Genomic DNA, 23351 nt, shown 5'->3' on the forward strand with positions numbered 1-23351 from the left:
CTCACAGTTAGAAAATCCACTTGGGGAGCAAAGCAAAAATCACACCTAGCTAACAGCTGCTCTGGGTCTGGGTTGGGGGTGGAGAAAGGGAGGGGGCGGGGGGGGGGGGGGGGGGGGAGCTGGAATTCCTACTTTTGCCATAAATTGTATGCAAATGGGTTCCTTTCCTGGCAGGCAGCAGGGAGTGAGTGCGTCTTTCATGAGCTAACCCTGTTCCGCTGGGAGGGCTGTTCCTTTAATTCACCAACTGAAAAAGTAGGAAAGGATGTCTGGAGGCGAGGCGTCCCATTACAGAGGAAGGAGCTGCTATATAAGCCAGCCAAAGCTGGCTGCGCTGGTCGCAGCCTGCCTACTGTCACACGCTGTCCCGCGAGCGGAGCACAGACACGCACCGGCCGGCCTCTCTTCCGCACAAAGACTGCGCGGCTGGGGGTGACCCTGCGGGCAGCGCATGTGGGAGCCCCGCGGCTCACAGCCAGGTACTCCATGCAGCCGGTTCATTCAAGGATCTAGGTCCTTCCCAACTCCGGAAAGGTAAGTGGGTTTCACCCCATCGCCAAAGATCATTATGGCACACTGTTTGCATTCCTGGTACCAAAGGAGTTGTGGGTTCATAATTGTTGAACTTTTGCTGTGTCTTCGCTGCTGGCAAAATGGGGTATTTGTGACGATCAGATGCACGTTGACTGTCTTCTACTTACCCCTTCCAGTCTTGTAGATTTGGGGTGTTTGTTTGAGTTCTGCGAACAGTCGCATGTGGAAGGAACTTTCTGTAAAGTTTTTATCTCTGCATTCTCCAGAGGAAAAGTAAGAATCTTCTCTTAACTCCCTGCCTGGCTGATTCACCTGTGAATATTTTTGTTTGACGGGGAGAGAAGTAGAATTTGAAGGTGGAGATCATTCATGGCCTTACTCTGGGATAGGTCAAGGGAAAGTTGATAGAGGATGATAAAGAGAACAATAAAACTGTATATCTAAACAGTGCTCACCTAGCAGTTTACAAAAGTTTTGTATCCATCCCTCATCCCGCCACATCCTCCCTGTGGTAAGACACAGAAAGGGATGAGGGCTGGAGGACAGAAGGGAGGAGGGGGCTCCTAGGGCCAGACTACGAGGTGGGAGGGGTGGACACCAGCTTCCATTCTGAAGGGCAGGGGGACTCCCTGTGGGTATCTCCCGATTCACTGATCCTTGGGCTTGGGTACCTGTGCATGTCTGGGTGTGCTTAGAGCCAGCAGTACCACGAATCTTTCTAGAATCACCTCCCCCTCCTCATCTCTCATCACAGAAAGCCCTGAGAAACCCCTTGCCCCAGGGTTGGGAAGCTCTACCTGGCAGACTCTGAGAAGGGCACGGGGGCTCCTCTCTTTCTTCGGTGTTGTAAGGGGATTCAGAGCTCGGGTTTTGAAAGCAAGGGTCAGTCATTTTGGTGTCCCCACCACCACCATCAAAGATGAGAATCTGCAGCTTCTATGAGCCTCAGTGTCCACTCATCTAAAATGGGGACAATAACTTCTGTTGTCATTATGAGGAGGAAACGGGGCATAACGCATTTGGGAGAGTGAGTGCTCAGTAAGCAGAAGCTGGGATAATCATTGTTATTTGTCAAACACTGCCATCACCTTGGAAGTTAAAAGAGGCGATCTTGGATTGTTTCTCATGTGTTCCTCACCCTCTACCCCAAATCCCCTTCTTTCTCTCGCACTGGTCTGAGGGTGTCTCAGTGGGCTGACAGGTCGGAGACTTGGCTGTATTTTATAAGCAGGAGGTTGTTTTGGCACAAGTTAGGGGAAAGGGAGCAGCCCAGGGCTGGATGTAAATGTCGAGTTCTGACTCGAGAATGCACAAGGTTTTGAGTTTGGGCGTTTGCAGATTCTAAAGCTGTCAGCTATGAAGTACGATGCTGCCGGGGAACTCCTTGGAAATGCTTTCCATCCAGAGTGAGAGCGGGACAGGGAGCCCCACCTGAAGAATGAATGCCTCTTTTTCATGTCTTGTGGACCTTTCCCCCTTTTTTATGAAGCTTTCCCATATGTGCTTTAGAAATAAAACCTGCTGCCCACCCCAGCCAGCTTTCTGCCTTGTCCTTCAATATGGTAAGCCCAACTGAGAGCTGGGGAGAGGAATTTCAGGTTCAGCACTAAAGAAATCTCTGGGAAGTTTGCTGGCTTCGTGTGCATCTGAGCCCACTGCCGTAGATGTGATTGTGCTTTGACCATACGTGTTTCAGGTAAGTGATGGCGTTTTGGGGAAGAAACTCATGCGCAATATGAATAATCTCTGGTTTGCTCAGAACAGTGTGCATCAGATGAGGATTAAAAGGGGTATTGCCAACTCTACAGTCTTTAAAGATTTTTTTTTTTTGTCTGTGCTTTGTTTGAAAAACCTAGCTTCCCTATCTCATCTTCTAGCTGCTTGTCTCCTCCCCCCCAAGGAAGTTACTGATCTTCCAGCCCTCAGTGTTGTTGTCCATATAAAGAGAATGACAATCTGTATCTCTCAGGACTCTTGTGACGTCCAGACGAGATCATATATAGCAGACTCAGTACCTGACACATAGTAGGGGCTCAGTAAATGGAGATTTTTTCTTAGTTTTCTTGCTTCTCAATTTATAAGGACTTATCTGAAATTCATGTTCTCAGACAGTGTTTTTCAAACTTATATTTAGCCGTGGAAGTATTCATTAAATGAAATTGATGGCAGAACTCCAATATGACCGGCAAATGTGGGGCTACTTTGGTTGAAGTGGGAGGGGAGGGTCCGAAATTCACCCCATGGTTCTCAGCCCTTGGGACATTTCCACAGAACCTTGAATGACACAAATGCAGTTAAAAATCATGAAGCAAGGCAGAGTACATTCAGGCCGCAATCTTGCACTTCAGTGGGGATGTTTGCCCCTCCGGGGCCCACCTGGAACAGGAATCAATACTATTCCCCGAGTGGGACAGTAGCCACGAATGTGGGAAGTATAAAATGCTTAACAAAGGAAAATTATTTTAATTAATTTTAATGATACCGGTAGCCAAAATATATGGAGAGTCTACTCTTATGTACATCAACTACTAAACATCCACAGGACATCTCTGAGAAACGGACCATGCCGATTGGGCAAAGACGTAGGCTGAAGAGTAGAGAAGATGAATAATGTTTCTGGAGCCCTAGAACACAGGGTGATGGAGCCAGTTTTGAGACCCAGGTCCTGATGATCCCCAAAGCACATTCCACCGTGTTCCTTCTGAATGCTGCTGCTTCTTGCGCTCCCTGCCTTTAGAAGGAAAAAAAACTTCCTTTCTGACTAAATCTACCCCTCCAGCCAGACTGTGGCCACCCATAAATACAGCAGTAGCCTGATCATATAACCAGAATGGAATTTGGAAAGGGAATTCAAGCTGACAGAATGAAAAACACGTCCCCCTTAATCCTACCCTTTCTGAGGCTCACAATGAACTAAGAACACCTATTCCCTCCTTCCCCTGGGTTTCTGTAGACACACAGCCATGTTTTCTTACAGGGAAAACTGTCTAGCTGGTGTAAAGCACAAGGCCCTCCACACTGAAGTCACTTTAGTTTGAAAAGTAGAAAGTAGGCACCAGACATTGAGCTCACCCCAAATACACAATTCCTTGTGGTGAGGATAAAACACATACACACAGTAAGAAACATTGAGGGCTAACTGTGTATCACATGCATGATAGGAGGGTTTGTCTCTCGTTCCTCATCTAATTCTCACTCTAACACTGCAAATTATAAATCACTCACTCCATTTTAGGGACAGAGAGCGAAAGCCAGACCGTAGAGATGCCCCCGACTGGCCTTGGTATCTGTTGACCTGACAGAATAGCCCTGCATATATCATTTTCCCTGGTGCTCAGAAAAGGTCAGCTTATAGTGGTGCAGTTCTCTGCCTGGAAACAGGAAAGTTCGAATTTCAGCCGAGAGAGAGAGAGAGAGAGAGAGAGAGAGAGAGAGAGAAGAATGACACTAAAGGTAGCAGTCAAGTTATTACTGTTGGTTTTCATCCCAGGAAAGGAGGCACAGACTTTGCTGTGCTCTGCAAGCTGGAACTCTGCTTGGAGAAGCAGCACCGTCCCTGTACCTGCACCCTCTCCGAGAGCCAGGTGAACCGAGCACCTGGTGTAAGAGGGCTGATGGGGGGACAGAGTGAAATCAGTGTGCCCGGCCCTGGGGCAGTGAATCTCAGGACGATCAGGAAATAAAGGGTTGTAGGCTCCAAGCCCCCAGTTCCCCTGAAGTCTTAGAGATGAGGGTGATGGTTCAATCACTTCTTGCTTTGAGAAGATCACAGGGGATTCCCGTGCATCTAAACCCGGCCAATTTGAAGATCTTCAGCATGTGGGAAACAGGAAACAAAGGCTCCCTTCCAAGGGGGAAAACCCCATCAAACTCCTGCCATCTCCAGGCCGTAATCCCATCCAAACAAAAGGCAGCAGTAGCCTTGCCTACCGGAAAGGGGCTGTGCACTCCGTGTGGCTTCTTGGTAGAGGGGAAGAGTCTGTGTGCCTACCTGATTCTAACCCTGGTGACCAGACTTTTCTTTCAGTAATGCCCTTAAGCCTAGAATTGTTCTTCTGTTTCCTTCTGCCTTGTCTCATATTTCTGGCCTCTATTTAGCAGCAACCTCATTCGGCACTATCATTGCATCCTCTGACCCTCCATCAAGGAATAAAAGCAAAATGCCCATACTGAAAGCACCCTGTGTGAGGAAAAGCCCTTTCATGTGCATTTCTAGTCTATTTGTGAACGGAAATGAAAAAAAGTATCATGCCAGATTGTCTCAGATTTTTTGAAATTTTGTGAAATTCACAGGTTCTTAATTATGTAGCCATGGTAACTCGAATAGTTTTGGTTGGTCCTTTAACACCCACCCCCACCCCCCAAACGCCCTGTGTCAGGAGCCAGAGAGATTTTGTAAGCTCTGAAAGTTGAGAGCTTTGCTTCAGAACTAACCAGTGGTTAACTCTTGCCCTGGAGGAGGTGAGTTGGCTGCTACGAACTTCTACATGAACAGGTCCAAAAAGGTTTTCTAGCTGGAGTTTGGGGGTGACTGTAGAAGCTAACATTTCCCAACAACTCTACAGGCATTTTGCCTTTGAATCATCAACCATTCAGCCAGTGTAACTGCCCCCCCCCATTTTAGCATCAGGGAACCTGATGCTAAAAACATTTAAGTAGCTTCCCCCAGACCACACAGAGAGTAAATGTCGGAGCCAGAACTCAAACCCAGCTCCAAGTCCTGAACACGTGGTTATAACCGTTAGGATATGCAGGTCACGCTCCGCACCTTAATTCTATTTCATCTTCTGACAACAGAGAGGGCTGGACACCACAAAGCTAAGAAAGAATCAAAAGCTCGTCTTTCAGACCCCCGTGTTCTTCTCTTCAGCATGGCAGCCGCTGGTGGTATCTCTGACTTCCTCCTTCTGGTTTCGTTTCCTGTGGAAACTGTAATTAAATAATTAGTGTATAATTCCTAATGCAATGTGTTTCCTCTCCTGGACTCTAAGCGGCCCGAGGCCCCTCACCAGCCTGAGACCTGAAGCAGGTGCACACACAGATGCAAGTTTTCCCTCATGAAGCCATGCTTAGCCTGCAGGCTGGCTCAAATACCCCTCTCCTGGGTTCCCGCGGAACTGTCTGCTTCCCCCACTGACATCCGTGTTTCATAAATACTTTGATGATCACCTCCCCCGCCCCACCCGGCTGCACACCCCTGAGGTCAAGGTAATCAGAGAGGCAGCAACTGTGTCTCGCTGGTGCTCGTTTTCCCCAGAGTCTAGCCACCTGCTGACAGGTACCAGGCCCTCAGTAAGTTACTGTTGAAGAAACTCTCTAATGTCCCAAAGGAAATGGAACAATAGCACAGCACTGCCTTACTTCGGGACTGTGTTCCATGGCTTGTGAAGCATTTTCCTCTGCTGGGTCAGTTTTTAACAAAGTAGGATGCACAGAAATTTGTAAACGTATAAAATGACTTTTCCATGCCTCACAGATTGTCCCAGCAACTATAGGTAACCTTACAAGTGGGTAAACTGAGGCCTAGAAAGGTTGTCATTTGCACAAAGTGGCAAGTGGTGGCGCGCCCATCTCCCGCAACCGCGCCTCTTTCCTGTGCCACTTAGCCCTTCAGGTCTTCTTCCCATTTTTCAGATAAGAAGGAGGTTGAAGACAGCAGGCTACTTTCCAGAGGAATATTTACATTTTTAAAGGGTAGCTCAGTAGAGAGGGCAATGCCTAACCGATAAGAGAATTGCCAAAGGTGGATTTCAGGCAAGGGGATCCTTGGGAGGAGTAGGAGAACTCAAATTTTATCACCCAGGGATGTGTTCGGGGGTAAAACCATACTTGACAGAAAGAAAGATGGTGGGGACTGAACATTGAGTGCAGGTCAGTATATTTTTGTTCACAACTCTAAGCCTACATGTGCAGCATAAGGCACTCCTGGGTCATAGCAGTGCACTGGGGAACCTTCTAGGCATGCGGTCCAGCAGGAATGCATATGGCCTCCCTGCAGAAGTGACACACCAGAGCCGGAACAAGAAAGCCTAAAGCAGCCCTGGGCTCTCTGCCAGGCAGAACCTCTCCCAAACACTGCATCCAGTGTAGGCACCAAGGTACAACAGCAACAGCAGCGATACCAGTAAAGCATGGGAATGCATCCAGACAAGAAAGCCATGACTTTCCACTTAGGGAAGAAACAGTCTGGGAGAGGCAAGTACGCAAGGAGCGGGAGAGAACCCACCTGCTGGGGAGCTCAGGGAAGTAAAAATCAGCTCATGCTGGGCACTTGCACCTTTGGTGCTGCCCCCAAGGGAAGCTGGCTGCTCTCTGGGAAACCTGTGCGCTGGGTCCTGGGCTGGTCATACAGAGGTGGCTTGATGCAGAGATGTCACAGTAGAGTGTTTTAACTTATAGGTAGTTTGTTAACAATTTTTTTCCTGAGAACCTATAGAATGTTGAAATTGAAAGGGCTCTTCAGCAGCTTCTAGGCAAGGGGCTTGGAGACTGCATTGAAAAGACTCCTCCAAGGCGATTTGGGGGCTGCCGTGGAGAGATGGGGAGGCCAAGCAGGGGCTCCATTCAATCTTATTTTAATTTAAGCCCCTTCACTTTTATCTGTTTTGTGCACAGAGCTTCCTCACGAAATGTCATTTGATGAAAGAGTTCTGAGGCCAAAAAAAAAAAAAAAAAAATTAAAGTTTTTGCAAATTGCTGGCCTGGTTTAACTCCCTTTATTTGGAAGATGGTAAAACTGAGACTCAGAGGAGGGAAAACTCCTTCTAAGATCTCACGCCAGTTGGCAAGAGGGTCAGGTCTCAGCCCGAGGTCTTCTGACTCTTGCTCTTGAAAGCCAGGGACAATATAAAAAAAATGTCAGAGTTAATATATTATTTAAGAAGGGAAAATTAGCAGAGTCTTACTCTCTGAACACCTTTAGCACACAGGGGTTGAGGCAAGCGTCCACTATATTTGTTATCTCTTGCATAACAAATTGCCATGAAATTTGGTGGTTTAAAATAACACCCATTTATTATCTTACAATTTCTGTAGGTCAGGAATCTGAGCATAGCTTAGTTGGACGTTTTAGGTCATGGTCTCTCTTGAGGCTACACTCACAGTGTTGGTCAGAATTGAGGTCTCGTCTGAAGGTTCAACTGGGGAATTATTAGCTTCCAGGCTCACTTACATGGCTGTTGGCTACATTCAGTTTCTTGAGGTCTGTTGGCCCAAGACCACCCTCAGTTCCTTGCCACACAGACTTCTCCAACATGGCCATTTGTTTCATCAAAGCCAACGAGAGAGAGAGAGAGAGAGAGAGAGAGAGAGAGAGCCTGCAAGCAAACAGACATCACAATCTTGTACAGCTTAATTGTGGAAGTGATATACCCATCACCTTAGCCATATTTTGTTGGTTAGAAATAAGCCACTAGGCCATCCCACACTCAAGGGAAGAGAATTGCACAAAGATGTGAATAGGAGGGGCAGTATCATTGGGGCCCATCTCAGAGCTTCTCTGCCATTCCAGCACTCCAATGTCACCTATTTCTGACAACTTCTTATCAATAACAAGTTCACCCAACCCACACCTGCACTGCTGTTGATGGGCAGTCAACAATTATGGCAGCCACTAGAGTGGGCTGTGTTTTATTTAAGCTTTCCGTCCATTTATAAGGTGGAGCCAGGTGTTTTGCATTAGATGTCCTAGTTCATTGGGGAGCCATAATTCCTCTTGACTATCTCAGGACAGAAGCATCCAAGGCAGTGGCTTCAAATAGATTTCATTCAAAGGCAAGACATTCGAAGTGACAAAATCTGAAACTCATCCATTGTCTCCCCTCCCCAACCTATTCCTCTCTTAGCAGATATAATGAAGACTAAAATTTAGGATTAATTCTTTCTCCCTTTCTAGTTTGTCCTTACTACACCATCATACTCTAAACTTGTGGATTCTATTGCCTTAACAAGTCAATCAGTTCAATGCCTCCCCACCCCCTCCCTCATCATCCTAGTTCGGGTCGTTCATCTCACAGATGGACCATAGCAATGGTTTTCCCACTGGCTCCCATCCCACCAGCTTTTCCTTTCAATCTATCTCTTAACCTGGGTTATAGGTAAACATTCCCAGGCTTAAAGATTTCCAAATGATTCTCTTCTGGCCACAGGAAAAACTCAGATCTCCAACCTGGAATTCAGTTTCTTTCATGATCTGGCTTCCGGCCTCCACACAGACCTTGTACTTCAGCTGTAATCCATACTCTCAACCACTATTTCATGCTTTTCATGCCCTGGCAAATGCCACTCCCTCTTTCCTAGAATATCCTTCCCTGTGTTTTTCCTCCACTCATAATCTCCTTTTAAAATTCAGTTCAGGAACCACCTCCCTCCTCCGGGTAGATGAAATGTCCCTTTATTGTCATCCTATTCTACCCCGTATCTTTTTGTGTCATCACCCTTATCATTCTGGAGCTGCCTGTCTGCTCATAGATCAACTGCTCCTGCCAATGAAGTTCTTGAAAAGAGAATTTGTAGCTGGTTCATCTGAAAATTGAACACAATTGGAATAAAATTAATCTTTAACCACAGACAGGAGTTATTGCTGTGTCCCAGATTTGGACTTCTCCTTCCTCACTAGAGTTTATTTAGAAAGCCCAGGCCTTGAAGTTGTTTTCATGTCTTGCCCTCTGAGCTTTCAACTGTGCAGAGTCATGTCATGACTTATGACAGCAGGAAGCCAGCTCTGTTCTGGGACAGGAAAACATCTCAGGACACAGACTTCGAGGAATGCCCTTGCTTTCCAAGGAGGCTTCTGGGATCAAAGCATGCCCTGCCTGGGATTTGGAAAAACCAGTACCAAGGACAGAGGAGGCCTGTCTAGGGATTTGAGGCTGAGTCACAAGAGATCCTAGTATCTGAAGGTTATAACAAGGATCAGTCTACAAACAGTGGGAGAAAGGTAAGGACTCAAGGGAGGGTTGGAGACAAAGAGCTCTCTATCTTAGGACATGGAGAAATTCACAGCACAGGGGAAGGATCGGCTAATGGTTCAGAGTATGGCTTTGGCATTAGTTCTGGGTTCAAGTGCTTGCTCTTTTATTATCAATGTGATCTTGGCCAAGTTACTCAACTTCTCTAATCCTCATTTTCATCCATAGTAAAGGCAAAATAGTAGCACCTACTCCAGAAGGTTATTGTGATGATTCAATGGTGTAAGGGTGAGTGCATTGTTTAGCACAAGACTGACACTTGGGTATAAATGTTTTAACATATTTTATTATTTTTTTATTAACATATAATGTATTATTTGTTTCGGGGGTACAGGTCTGTGATTCATGAGTCTTACACAAGTCACAGTGCTCACCATAGCACATACCCTCCCCAGTGTCCATCACCCAGCCACCCCATCCCTCCCACCCCCCCCTCCACTCCAGCAACCCTCAGTTTGTTTCCTGAGATTAAGAGTCTCTTATGGTTTGTCTCCCTCTCTGGTTTCGTCTTGTGTCATTTTTCCCTCACTTCCCCTATGATCCTCTGCCTTATTTCTCAAATTCCACATATCAGTGAGATCATCTGATACTTGTCTTTCTCTGATTGACTTATTTCGCTTAGCATAACACCCTTTAGTTCCGTCCACATCGTTGCAAATGGCAAGATTTCATTTTTTGATGGCTGCACAATATTGCATTGTATATATGGGTATAAATGTTTTACTGTCATTGTTGCTACCTGTTATTGAAATGGTCATGGGTAATAAGGCTCCATTAGACAAGCAGTTCCCAAAACTATGGCCTGTGGAGCAGCATTCTTGCGAGATGCAACTGTAAAAGTGTTCTGTGGACAAAGGGGTTTAGGGGACTCTTGGCACTGTGTCCTGTTCTTGGGAATTCTTAGCTCATATTCCAAGGGTGGAAATAGTGTAGATAAGAGGACATGCAAGATCCTTTTAAGCTCCTCATGGAGCTTATATTATGGTGGAAGAAGAGAGATGATAACAAGGAATCAAATAAACTTGTGAGTACAATTTCGGGCAAGTATTTGCTAAGAAGAAACATAAAACACAGTAAGAGAGCAGACAATGAGGTGGTGGTAAGTGGGGTGCTCTTTTAAATAGGGTGAGACATGGAGATGACATTTAAGCAGAGATCTGAATAAAACAGAGAAATGAGCTCTGTAGGTAGCGGCTAGGACTTAAGATTTTATTCTGAGTGTGATTAGAAGCCAGTGGGAGATTTGGGGGAGAAGAAAGAGTACATGATCTAAGAAATCCTGTAGCAGTTAACCAATCCAGCTTCATTTAACCCAGTGTCTCCCAAGTTATTTGACCATGTACCTAAAAACATCTTGGAATGTAATCTGGTAAATTCTACACTAAAGCACAAGGCTTCATAGATTTTTAAAAGGACTATACATTTGCTCTCACTCATCTAGACCTATGGTAAAAAGCCCAGCAAACCACTCGGGCTGAAACAGGCATGCCCAGAGCAAGAAAACCTAGCTCTAGAGGTAAAGAGAAGCAGGGTGTCACCCTAATTAGGAACTCTTTTTGGCTGAGATGATCGATGAGCACAGCCAGGCTGCAGCAGACTCTGGAATCCCATCTCAGGCCAAAGGAAACTTGCCAACATCTGCCTAAAAACTAATCAGTGTTTGCAAACAGTACACCTTGGCTTAAGCTTTCTCCAGAGGGGAAGTGTACAAAACTTGAGGTCCAGCCAGAGGCTCTGGGAGAGAGACAGAGGTCAAATATTTCGGCGCTTACACACAGACAGCCACCAGATTGCTGCTAAAGATCTAGTAAATGGAAGGTGAAGGTGTCTGCTCGGGCTCTTATCTCTCTCTTTATTGAGCAGCGCTGATTTAAATTTTCACCTTAAAATGAACTACAGGAAGTTGCTTGATGAATCAGCCCAAGGTAGTAGTTGAGAGCACACATTTTAGAGTCACAAGTTATGGTCCAAATGCTGGCTGTCCCTCTAAACCCATCACTGAATCTCCCTGAGTCTCGATTTGACTTCCAAGTGTGCATAATAATGCACACTATCTCACCAGGTTGTCATGACAAATGACAAGGTAAATGGTAGCATGTATAAACAGCTTCTAGCATAAGGCATGGCACAAAATGATATATAGTAGGCTCTCAACAAAATATTAAGTTTCCTTCTTGTCCAGTTCAATCTGTATTTGGTTTTACTACTATATTCCAGCAAGGGTCAGGAAACCCAGGTGGCAGCCTATTTTTATAAATAAAGTTTTATTGGAATACAGCCATGCTCATTCCTTTATGCCACGACAATGGCTACTTTCTCTGCAATTGTAGAGTTGAGTCTTTGTGACATAGATCATCTAGCTGCAAAACCTAAAATACTTACTGTCTGTCACTTAGAAATAAATTTACGACCCCTGCCAGTGTGCTAAATTTAGATACATAATTTCCAATCACCACAACCTAGCAAGGTATATATTATTATACTTATACATATAAAGAGATTGAAGCAGAAATAAAGGCTCATCTAGTAAGTCCCCCTCCAAAAACATAATGCTGAAAGAAATTTCGAAGAATGACAGAAGAGTTATTCATTTATATGATTCATCCTCAATTTCCCCTGGAACCCCCTCTGCCTCTTAGCTCTCTCAGGCTGAATTTCTTGACTTCCCTGCCATATGCTGAATTAAATGTTGTTGTCCAGAAGGGACTCCCCCCCCAATTTTCCTTATTTGTTTATTTGTTCATATAAGTCCGTTCTTTCAAAAATGAAAATTATAGTTTCTAGACTCCCTGAAAGACTCTCACGCCTTGACTGATTTTTTGGAAACAATACTCTACTTTTTTTTTTTTTTTTTTTTTTGGTTGTACATAGCATGAGGGCCAGCTTTCCAGAAAGGAGAGATTTGTTAAGCTCCTCTGTCTGCTGCTTCTCACTTTATCTTCCTCTTACTTACTCACTTTCTCTCCAGGCCAGACTCAAAGAGAGTAGGCTGTTTCCAGGGGCTTTCAAGATTTGCCTGAGACATAGATATTATAGCACATTTGGCTCTGTGCCTCCCCTCAAGTTCAAAACTACATAAAATGGCTATGTGCACTCCAGCTCCCCAGCCCCACCCTCCTAAGGGGCCCCATTTTAGGGATCCAACAATTCTACTTGCGTGAGTGGTAATTGGGTATCCTTCTGATATTTGTTGCATAAATATTAATTGTTTAAACTGAAAAAATGAATCTTGCTTAAAAGATAACTTGGTATAGCAGAAAGAGCATAGGATTTAGAATTATAGGACTGAGTTCTTAATTTTGAATCAAATAATTGCTGGCTGGGCAAGTTATGTCACCTTCTGAAGCCTTCAACTCTCATAACAGTAAAATTGGAACAGCACTTCCTAACTCCTGAGGTTGCCATCACAATTAAAGGGCATCTGCAGGGGCCCCTGGGTGGCACAGTCAGTTAAGCATCTGACTCTTGGTTTTGGCTCAGGTTGTGATCCCGGGTTCATGAGATTGAGCCCCACTCGGTACTGCGTCTGCTTGAGATTCTCTCTCCCTCTCCCTGTAACCCTCCTGCTCATGCTCTCTCTGTCTCTCAAATAAATAAACCTTAAAATAAAAAGGGCATCTGTAAAGTTCCAGGCACAGAATACATGGGACACTATCTGTCTCACTCATGGTTTACATTGGTGGAGAGTCTCCATCCATGAGCCTCACACTCACAGACTGGTCGTGCTCGGATATACCATTACTCTCATCTAATGTGTAATCACATGGAAGGAGGAGGGTGTAGATTTGTTCCAAATCTGCACTTTCCCCATCGTGTGCCACCAAACCGAATCCCGTGACATACTTCAAACACAAAATAATCACACAGGTTGGGAAAACAACTATAAACTCTCCCCCTCTTGGAGATTTCTGATGAACACAAACCCATTAAAGACCCTGGAAAACCCCAAAGTAAACAAAGCTGTATAATTTGTTTGGTTTAGAACAGCATTTTTCAAACACGTTTAAGTAGGAAAACTTTTTTTTCCCCTTGCATTAATACCTGCCAACATGTTGTAGATTACACTTTACAAAATGCCCTCTCCATCTCTTCTCGGCCTTTTGGCTAAGGTCAAGTGCAAAATGCCCCCTCACGTTATGCAGCTAATTAAACCCAAGTCAGGGGTTGGAAATCTCTCTATTTTTCAGGCTCATGTGCAGCTTCCCCTACTCTCTCTGGAAGTAAAGGTCTTTCTTTGTCAATAGTTACTCTGGACCCTGACCACACTTTGACAACAGTCAAGGATGGCCCCAAAGCCGAGGGTAGGAATGGGCTCCCTGACACGTGAGTCAGTCCATCTGAATTAAATCCCTGCTGCCCCTTTCGAGCCCTGTGAGCTGGAGCTGGGTGAGCCTCAAGTTTCCTCATCCCTAAACTGAAAAATAAATAAGCAAACAGACAAATAAATAAATAAATAAATAAAGGTCTTCATCGGTCTTGGAGAGGATTCAACAAAATGACCCAAGGAAGACACGTAGCACGATTCCTGGCACAGGTGTGTTCACTCAGTGTTCGCTACTATTGAAGCATTGAAATGGCCCCATTTGAGAAAGAGAGAGCCGACAATGAAAGTATGTTTCCTTGCGTGGGTATCACACAAATTAATTGCTGGAGCCGTGTTAGTTTTCCCTGAGAGTCCGGTTTCCTGCTTCCAATCTTAGAGGCATAGTTTCATTTCAGGAGTCAACTTCTATCAAAATGCTTCAAACTTTATTGCACTTGATTCATACAGGCTTTTATATTGTCAGAGACTCCATCTGGTTCCCTCTGACTCAGGCCTCAAACGGCATTCCATTCATTCGAATATCAGCACATTGGCTTGGAAAAGATTGCCAAAGCCATCTAGTCTTGCTATGCCAAATATTTGGCACACATAGCAATACTCCCTCACTTTGGGACCCATGGTGTTCATTGCTAAGCCATCACAGCACTTTTTCCCCCCTGAGTCCAAACGAGGCCATGGTGCCAGGTGGCCGTATCAGCTCACTGAGGTTGACATGTAAGCTGAAACTCCGTTGCCGTCCCAAACCAGTTCAACCTCTCAGTCAATGTTTGAACCACCTCTACAATATTACTGTCTATTTTTTAGTATGTCCGATGTTTTGGAGCTCCCCAATAAGGGAAGCCACAGAGAAAGAGGAGAGAAAAGCAGAACAGATACTAACATTTGGGGGGGGTATATATAACTCTATCATTCTATTCTCTGTCTCCAGCAACCCTGGAAATACCCTGATTTTACAGCTGAAGGAGCCACAATTCAGAAAAGTTACAGAATTTATTTGTAGAATTTTGTAGAATTTGATCTCCTGCTCTAAAGGCTATGTTCTCTATCCTATCACAGTGCCTCCTTAAACATTTTCAGTCTTTCAAGGCTATATCTCTGGCATTGGGTAGCTTACAACAGCTTCACAGGGGTCACCATGTCCCAGTGCCCTTTTTAAAAGGTCTCTTATTTAACATTGAGGTATGAGTCAGTCTGTAACCCATCCTTCCTAGACAAATCTCTGATCTCTTCACTTTGGCTCAAGAGCTCAAGAACCTACTTGCAGTAGAGTCAACTAGATTTCCTGGAATTTGGATGAAGGTAAGAGGAGGTCATTGTTCCATTAAGAAATGAACTGAAATTTACATTTGAAACAATTTTCCAGAACATTACAAGAACCTATATTGTTGCCACTTGGTCCAACCTATACTGTTGCCACTTTTTCTTTTCCTTTCTGTCTAGGCAACAAAGAGGAGAGAGAAAGCAAGTGCTCTGCAGAATTTTTATTTCAAAAATTGAAACCAGACCACACCAGGGCAGTTTGTGGTCTGAATGTATCAATGGATCTAGTCATATTTCATCTGAGCTTTTCTTAGGTATACAAAACCACAAATATGAATCTCATTATTGTGTCTGAAGGGAAATATTTTATGGATTAAGATTTGTGAGCTCAATTGGGTTGGTAAGGAAACTTCTGTTTGGGGGATAGCAAGAAGGAAGCCACAAAGCACCACCAGCCCTTCAGCCAAACAACTAAAGAAAGAAACATAATCTGGGGCGCAGGGGGCTGTCCTTAATATTGGCTACTTGACATGGGTCTAAAATGAAGTCCAAATTTAAGTTCAGCAGAAATATTGCCAAATTAGCAATGGATCACGGGTCCCTAGAACCCAAGAGTCAAGGACTGGGGACACACACTCTTGCTTATTTGACAGGAGAGTTGGTGGGACCTCCCAAGGTCCCACAGAGCGTGGTTGGCAGGACTGTGCCTCAGAGCTCATCTTCTAGCCCTTTGATCTACTGCACTCCCCACTGCACGGTCTCAGGAGAGCCTCAGATCTCTGGGAGCTGAGAAATAAGTAGTGAAAAGTCAAAATTCAAAAGGAGGGAGAGTGACCTAACTCTAACCAACAACAAATGCCACAGTGACATGGGAAGGCTAATAACCCAGGAGGCCTCATTCACATGGAAACCAGAATTTTACACTGAGGACATCACAGGCCTGGTCGAGTTCACCTCCTGCCAGTGGTCTAGTTGAGTTTACTGTGATGCTATGGAAGATGTATCTCAAAGCAGACAGTACTGGGCCCTCAAGAACCCTTGAGGTGTTGCCTGGAATCTCATGGGAAGGAGCCCAGCGTGTCTTGGCCACTCTTGTAACCCCTGGGCTTAGTGTGGTCTCTGGCACATAGTAGGTACTCACTGAATAGCTGAGTGAATAAAAATGAACTAATGCCGGGAGTGCAGCTATGATGAATTCCTTGATACATCTTGTCTTAGAAGAGATCACTGGAGAACTAATTACCTTAGAGCTATCAGGAAAATAAGAGTATTTGTTCATTCAGTCATTCCATGCCTATGAGACCCTGCTATGTGTAAGTTCAAATCAAGAAATATATTCAGCTTTATTTCATGTAAGTATAAACATATTGTGCCTTCACTATGTTGTAGACGCTGAGCTTGGTGTTGGGTATTAGGTGAATGGCTCAGATGTAGTTCCTGCCTTCATGGAGCTGACATAGTCCATACAATCTAACTCCTTACAGTCCAATATAAATACAAGATAGAATTGGCTTATGCTCTAAAAAGGGAAGGTATACATACATAATAAAGTCACTCAAAATCAATTTTAGAATGACACATGATGGAAATCATATCAAATCAAGAACCTGGAGAATTCAGAGGGAAAAAATTACCTGAGAAAACTTCTCTTTTTTTTTTTTTTAAAGCAAAGACACAGTTTATTTTTTTTTTTAAGATTTTATTTATTTATTTGAGAGAGAATGAGAGAGAGAGAGCACGAGAGGGAAGAGGGTCAGAGGGAGAAGCAGACTCCCCGCTGAGCAGGGAGCCCGATGTGGGACTCGATCCCGGGACTCCAGGATCATGACCTGAGCCGAAGGCAGTCACTTAAGCAACTGAGCCACCCAGGCGCCCTACCTGAGAAAACTTCTAATAATAGATGATTTTTTGAGCTCTATCTTGAAGCACAAATAGATGTGTCCGTTCAGAGATGGCAGAGGGGCTCTCGAGCAGCCTTTGAGGCTTCTGGTACCCTCTCTCATTGACAACTGAGATATGGCAGCATCTCCAAAGATTTTCCCCTTTGAGCCGGGTGTTTGAAACTTACGGAGATAGAGCGTGGGGCTGGTCTTGAACCATAAATTTTTTCCTTGGCCCTCCAGCCCAAAAGCTGTAGAAGACCGTGGTTCAGGGCACTTCACTTTGGACTCAGATGGACTTGTGTTCAAATCCTGACTCCACTGCTTAATAAATATCTGAACTTACATAAGCCACATAATTATTCTCTGCTTCAGTTTCCTCATCTTCAAAATGAGAATAAAGATACTGCCTCAAAAAAAAAAAAAAAAGGTACTGCCTCATATCATTTTGTGAGGATTTTAAAATCGGAAACGTAAGATGCTTACCGGCAAAATAAGCACACAGGGAATGGTCATAGATGACATTTTTATTACTTTTATTATCACTGTTATGATTTCAACCTCTTCTTTATCTTCCAAGACCTTTTCAATCAATATTTGGTAGTTCTAAGCATTTCCTCCTCCCGGAAGCCCTCTGGGAACTTCCATGCTCAGACTGACACTTTCTTCAATTCCTTCATTCAGACCAGCACTGCTACTGAACCTTGCTATGTATATTCTAGTTTCTGAGATTTCTGGAAACAGAGAGTAAGTCCTTCCACTGCCTAGTCTCCCTAGCACACAGCACACTGTGCAGCCCATAGTAAGTAAAGAGCAAGCAGCCCTTAAAAGAATCTTAACACTCACACTCTTGCTATCAGCCTGAGAGTCTGCGCCATGTTCCCAATCTGCAGTGACACACACACACGCGCGTGTGCGCGCGCACACACACAAAATAAAAATAAAAATAAAAGAATACCACAGATATTAAATCCATAGTACATAGACTTAAAGCCAAATACATTTGTGGGCGCCTAGGTGGCTCAGTCGGTAGAGCATCTGACTCTTGATTTCAGCTCAGGTTAGGATCAGGATCTCAGGATTGTGAGATTGAGCCTGGAGTCAGGCTCCCATCTGTCCATCAATGGGCGTGGAGCCTGCTTGAGATTCTCTCTCTCCCTCTGCCCACCCCCCCACATGCTCTCTCTCTCTCTCTTTTAAAATAAAAAATAACAAAATAATAAACTGCGTTTGTGAACTTTTAGGAGGAAATTGTAGGCTTTATGATTAGAACATGCTGATCTTCTTCATTGTTGTATCCTTCATGGTTAACTCAAGGCTTGGCAGATGGTAGGTATTTAATAAATATGTACTGAAAAGTTGGGTGGGTGGAAGGATGGATGGATGGATGGATGGATGGATGGATGGATGGATGGATGGGTGGATGGATGGATGGGTGGATGGATGGATGGATGGATGGATGGATGGATGGATGGATGGGTGGATGGGTGGATGGGTGTATGGGTGGATGGATGGATGGGTGGATGGATGGATGGGTGGATGGTTGGAAAACTGCAGAAACCTTACAGGACCAAGAAACCTGGAAATCTCTTAACACAGAGTCTCTCCAAGATCCTATTGCTGATACGTCTTTCTGGGGACCTTTACAATGACCTCAGACTAAGAATTACCAGAAGCCTCTCCTATGCCCTTACTTTTGAAGGACTCCCAGTAGCCCGGGGGGAGAGATAAACCTCAATCAAATTCATTGACCAAGAGGGAGGATCTCTGGGTTTTAATATCAACTTTACCACTAACTAGCTACCGACCTTCTCTGATGTTTCAGTTCAGTAATTCCCTTTCAAGGCATGTACTACCTGTCCTGATTCAGATGTGGCTGCTGGAGCAATGTATTCATACCAGTTCTGAAGTGGGGCTCTGTGGAATTGTATAGGTCCTGATTAGAAATGCCTGCCACGTATACTAGAAGGATGTGTGCTGGTGCCACAGATTTGCCACCCCCCAACTCAGGGATTTTCTACAGTTGCTTCTAAGCCCTGCTCAACTCTGATTTTCACTCTATCATCTCATGTCTGTCTGTGTCTGTGGAAAGTGCCGAGAAGCTGAGCCAAACGTTTCCCGTCAGGAGCAATGTCTTAAAAGACTAAACCACAAGCAGCCTCTTCTGGAGAAATCCCTGGCAGAGCAGCATGGACATCCATCCCAAAAGGAGCACTGCCTCTTGGCCAGGGTACTGACCTCCCAGAAAAGAGCCCCACCCTAGCCTCACAGATTTGCCTTTTCTTGCTACTGAACGAAAATAGATAAACCAGGAGGAAAACCAGGGCTGTAGCCTCAGCCTCCTCACTCCCCTGTGGATTGCAGAGTATCCCTGTCACTTGACAAACTGAAGCACTAACAATGATACACTTCCAAGGAAAAAGCAGCAAGAGGGGGTTCCCCTGCCCTCCCTTATGAATTTCTCACCCTTCAGAGACTAGCCTTCCAATAACTGCCTTCTCTAAACCAAGGACACAAACCATCACACAGTAACAACACACACAGGTTACTGAGATCTCTGCCCTCTTAGGCACTATCCTAAATATTTTCATATATTATCTCATTTAATCTCATTTTCTCCCACTTGCAGTTGAAAGAACTTTATTGTGGGGTTGATACTAATATTACCGTTTTACAAACAAGAAAGGTGAGGCTCAGAGAGGCAATGTTACATATCGAAGGTCATAGCTACTAGATGGAACCATATGAAGTTGCCTTCTATCCAACCATTTTTGACCTACAAAAATGGCAATTCCATAGAGGCCAAACTGAGAGCAAGTGGCAGAACCGGGGTTCAATAGTACTTGCCTGATTCTAGAACAAATATTCTCAGACATTGCCCAGACTCTCCCTGGATAACTGTCCATTTTAGCATTTATCATTCTTCCCTGTAATTATCTGTTGATATGTCTGTTTCCTCTACTGGCCCATGAATTTAATGAGAACAAGAATGATCCATCACGGGTCTCTGAAACACCTCTCCACTATCCCCTGGGCTATCTTAGCACTCGCTTAATTCATCTGTGTTGAATGCAAGAATGAGTAATTTTTCAAATGAATTCATTCTCAGGCCTCTGGGATGGATGATTACTGGCTCCAGTAGCATCCAGATTGGGCACCAGTTAAGTCACCATGCTACATGAATGGATAAATGCTTTCCAGTGCTGGGTTTCAAACACCTAGGGCTTGGAGGTGCTTCGGTTTGGCAGTCAAGAGTTCTCTTAATTCTTTCAAGACAGGTTGTGCTGGCCCCACTAACTGTAAGGATCAGATGTCCTCGGAAAAAATCCACACTTAAGGTTGTTTCCTGGCTCCTGTCTCTTCCTGACACATTCCAAGAAGGAATTTATGGATGTTGGGAAGGACAAGGGGTGAAGAATTTCTAGAACCTTTAAGAACGCCCATGTAAGCAGCTCCATGCGTAAATGACTGTGTTCAATAAAATTCTCTTGCCTGTAAGCAAGAAGAAAAATTTGGTGTGAGCTGCCTCATGTGTTGCCAAAATGCAGTGGAAAGAGATTCATCTGCATTTCTAAACAGTTGGAATCCTCCTCACTGCCCCCAACCTAGGATATTTCATGTGCTTGCCTAAGTCAACAAGATAGATATATTCTGGGAGCCACTAAAAATGAAGTCATAAGTAACTAATTCTGAAATATGATTCTAGCCAGTTGGAAGTTTTATCTTTATCTAAAAATGAAATTGTTTATTCTCCAGCTGTGACTAGGAAAAAATTCAAAGATTGTTGATTCCTTCATCCAGCAATGGTCTTTGTCCTGTGGTGAGGTGCCTAAAAATAACGGATAGTTTATGTCATGCTGCTTCCAAAAGGTTAGCTACCAAACAGCTCTTCTTGGAGATGGGGTGGGGGCAGATCTGATAACCAGACAAGAGGCACCTTAAAGTATAAAATTATTAACTAGAAAACCCTTGGAAAATGGCTGCCACGATACCGACCGTACTCTCCTCACCTGTTAAATGAAGTGTTACCTCAGAGTCATGTTCTGAATAAAAGTCTATAATGCCAAGATCTGGAAAATGATCCTACGCTGGCAACATCTAATACTGGAGAAGGTGAACCAAGAACTAATTTTTATCTTGCAACAAAGGTTTAACGCCCTCCCCCACTTAAAAAAAAAAAAAGGCTTCAGGACCATTATTTTAATCTTTTTAAATTTGGAGGGGGGAACCCTAAATATGCCAGGTATTTGGAGACCAGGGACTACAGACAGAAGCCTATGTTCTACCCAGTCCTCTCAACAGAGGACGCTGAGGAATTAGACACCTCTTCTTAGATACAACGTTGCTCTTCCTGGGCTCTGGGCTGGCTCTTCAAGTTGACCTTGCATGTCCCCCTCCTATCCCTTACCATGGTTCTACCAACTCTGTGTGCTCACTCCTTTCTGCTCCCCTGCATGCCTTTGACACCCCAGGAGAACTAACCTTCAGTATTCCATCCACATGACCCCCACCTCTGCCTCTAGCAGGGAGCTGCAAAGGGATGCATGTGTCATCCTCTTTATTCTCCTTATCAACCCTGCACTCCCAAGTCCCTTGCCTTTTCTCCGCTCCCTTTCTAGTCTTCCACAGGCTTCGAATGCTGCCCACTTACTTCAGTTGTATCCATCCACTTCTCAAAACTGCCACCTATCCTTCAGGTCCATCTCAGAGGGTACCTCTTTCAATGTGTTTTTCCTAAGCGCCCCCCCCCCCCAGAAGAATGCAGCCTCCCTCCACTTTAAACATGGCGTAGACTTAGGTTGACCAGTCTCTGTTGTTATCTGTTATATTGTTGTTATAATCATGATGTATCTCCCTGATTCTCCCATCCCTTCTAGATGCAAAGTTTTCTTTCTGATCCATTCTCTATTTGACCAGTGTTATTATTGCTTCTATATTAATATTAGCCACCATATATAAAGCACCTACTGTATGCCAGACACTATGCTAGTAGCTTAACAGATACCTCACTTCATTCCATTCTCCCGAAACACCATGAAATAGAGGTGAGTATAGCCATGTAGGGGATCCAGGCAAGTGAGACTCAAGGGGTGAATGAATGGCCATAAAAAGCAGCTACTAAGTGGAAAAGCTGGATTCTAACATAGGTCTATTTCTTTCCAATGATCAGGCTCTTTCTCTCACACCCAGCTGCTTCATCAACAGAATAGTTTATACTGCTGAAGGAAAGAGACTGAGTCCTCTCAAAAACTCTGGAGAAAAGTAGTGTATGGGTCAACAGAAGGAGAGCCATAAGTTATCTTTGACAAGTTCTACCAGCTTCCAAGAGAAAGGGTGGAGCAGAGCAGGACAAGATGTTAGGCATGGCCAGAGAGGTCCCTGAAGTAGCTTATCTTTGGTTTGATTTGAGGAGAAGAAACTCATGGAGAACTTGGGGCTCTAAAGTATGAAGAATGAAAAAGAAAGAAAGAAAGAAAAAGAGAGAAAGAGGGAAAAGAAGGAAGGAAGGAAGGGAAAAAGAAAGGGAGAAAAACAAAAGGAAGGAAGGAAAAGAAAGAAAGAAAAAAGAAAGAAAGAAAAGAAAGGAAAGAGAAAGAAAGAAAAAAGAAAGAAAAAGAAAAAGAAAGAAAGGGAAGAAAACGTTTCCTATCCCAAGGGTAGGATGGGGCGCAGGGGGGGAAATCTGCTCGCCTGGGGCAAGGTGGATGTCCCTTCAGAGTTGAGGAGGACAATAGCCGTAAAGATAATTTCTCACTTGTACCTGGATATGTTTGAACATGTAAGGTCCAAAAACGTAACAGAGAGTAAGTATCCTGCACGCACACATTTGCTTATGTTTCGCTGAGTTACCACATAACATCATCTTACACTAGTCCCCTGCCATATGTACCTGAGGTACTCACCTCATTTTCATGAGACAGGACACTTAGCAACATCAAACGGACTCTCTTTGACCTCTCTGAGCTTCAGTTTCCTCGTCTGTACCATGGATTTAATATCACTAAAGCACTCCTCTAAACCAGTCCTGCTCAACAGAACTTCTTGCAATAGTGGAACTGTCCTTTAGCTGCACTGATACTATAGTCATTAGCCTCATGCCACTATAAAACCCTTGAACTCTGAATAGTACAACTGAGGATGGAAATTTTCATTGTTTTCAATTTTAATTCATTTTCATTTTAGCAACCACTTGTGACTAGTGGCTGCCATGTTGGACACTGCAGCTCTAGACCATGAATTCAAAGTTTTCTACCTCTTCTTCAGCCTTCTACCTCGTGGGGAAATGTTTACGGTATTTTTTTTCTCTCCAGATTAATTTTGTTTTGAAAAACTAACAGGAATGGAGGGACCTAAAGAGTCTCACCAAAAAACAAACAAACAAAA

The 23351-nt window shown here is 44.3% G+C and overlaps 1 protein-coding gene across 17 annotated transcripts in view; it reads left to right on the forward strand.

Moving 5' to 3' along the window:
• Positions 1 to 249: 249 nt before the first annotated feature.
• Positions 250 to 23351, forward strand: part of TNC (tenascin C) — a 92630-nt gene continuing 69528 nt past the window's right edge. For 5 of the 17 annotated variants that reach the window (XM_025888151.2, XM_073905844.1, XM_073905839.1 and 2 more), the window contains exon 1: positions 252 to 534. The gene's annotated coding sequence lies outside the window, so the exon portion shown is untranslated. Of the gene's footprint in view, positions 535 to 2043; positions 2231 to 15267; positions 15402 to 23351 lie in introns of all 17 variants that reach the window. The other 12 variants (XM_073905841.1, XM_073905835.1, XM_073905840.1 and 9 more) reach the window with 8 other exon arrangements.

Source organism: Callorhinus ursinus, unplaced genomic scaffold, assembly GCF_003265705.2.
Source record: "Callorhinus ursinus isolate GAN/ISIS: 27379988/994484 unplaced genomic scaffold, GSC_fseal_2.0 scaffold24, whole genome shotgun sequence".
Lineage (NCBI taxonomy): Eukaryota > Metazoa > Chordata > Mammalia > Carnivora > Otariidae > Callorhinus > Callorhinus ursinus.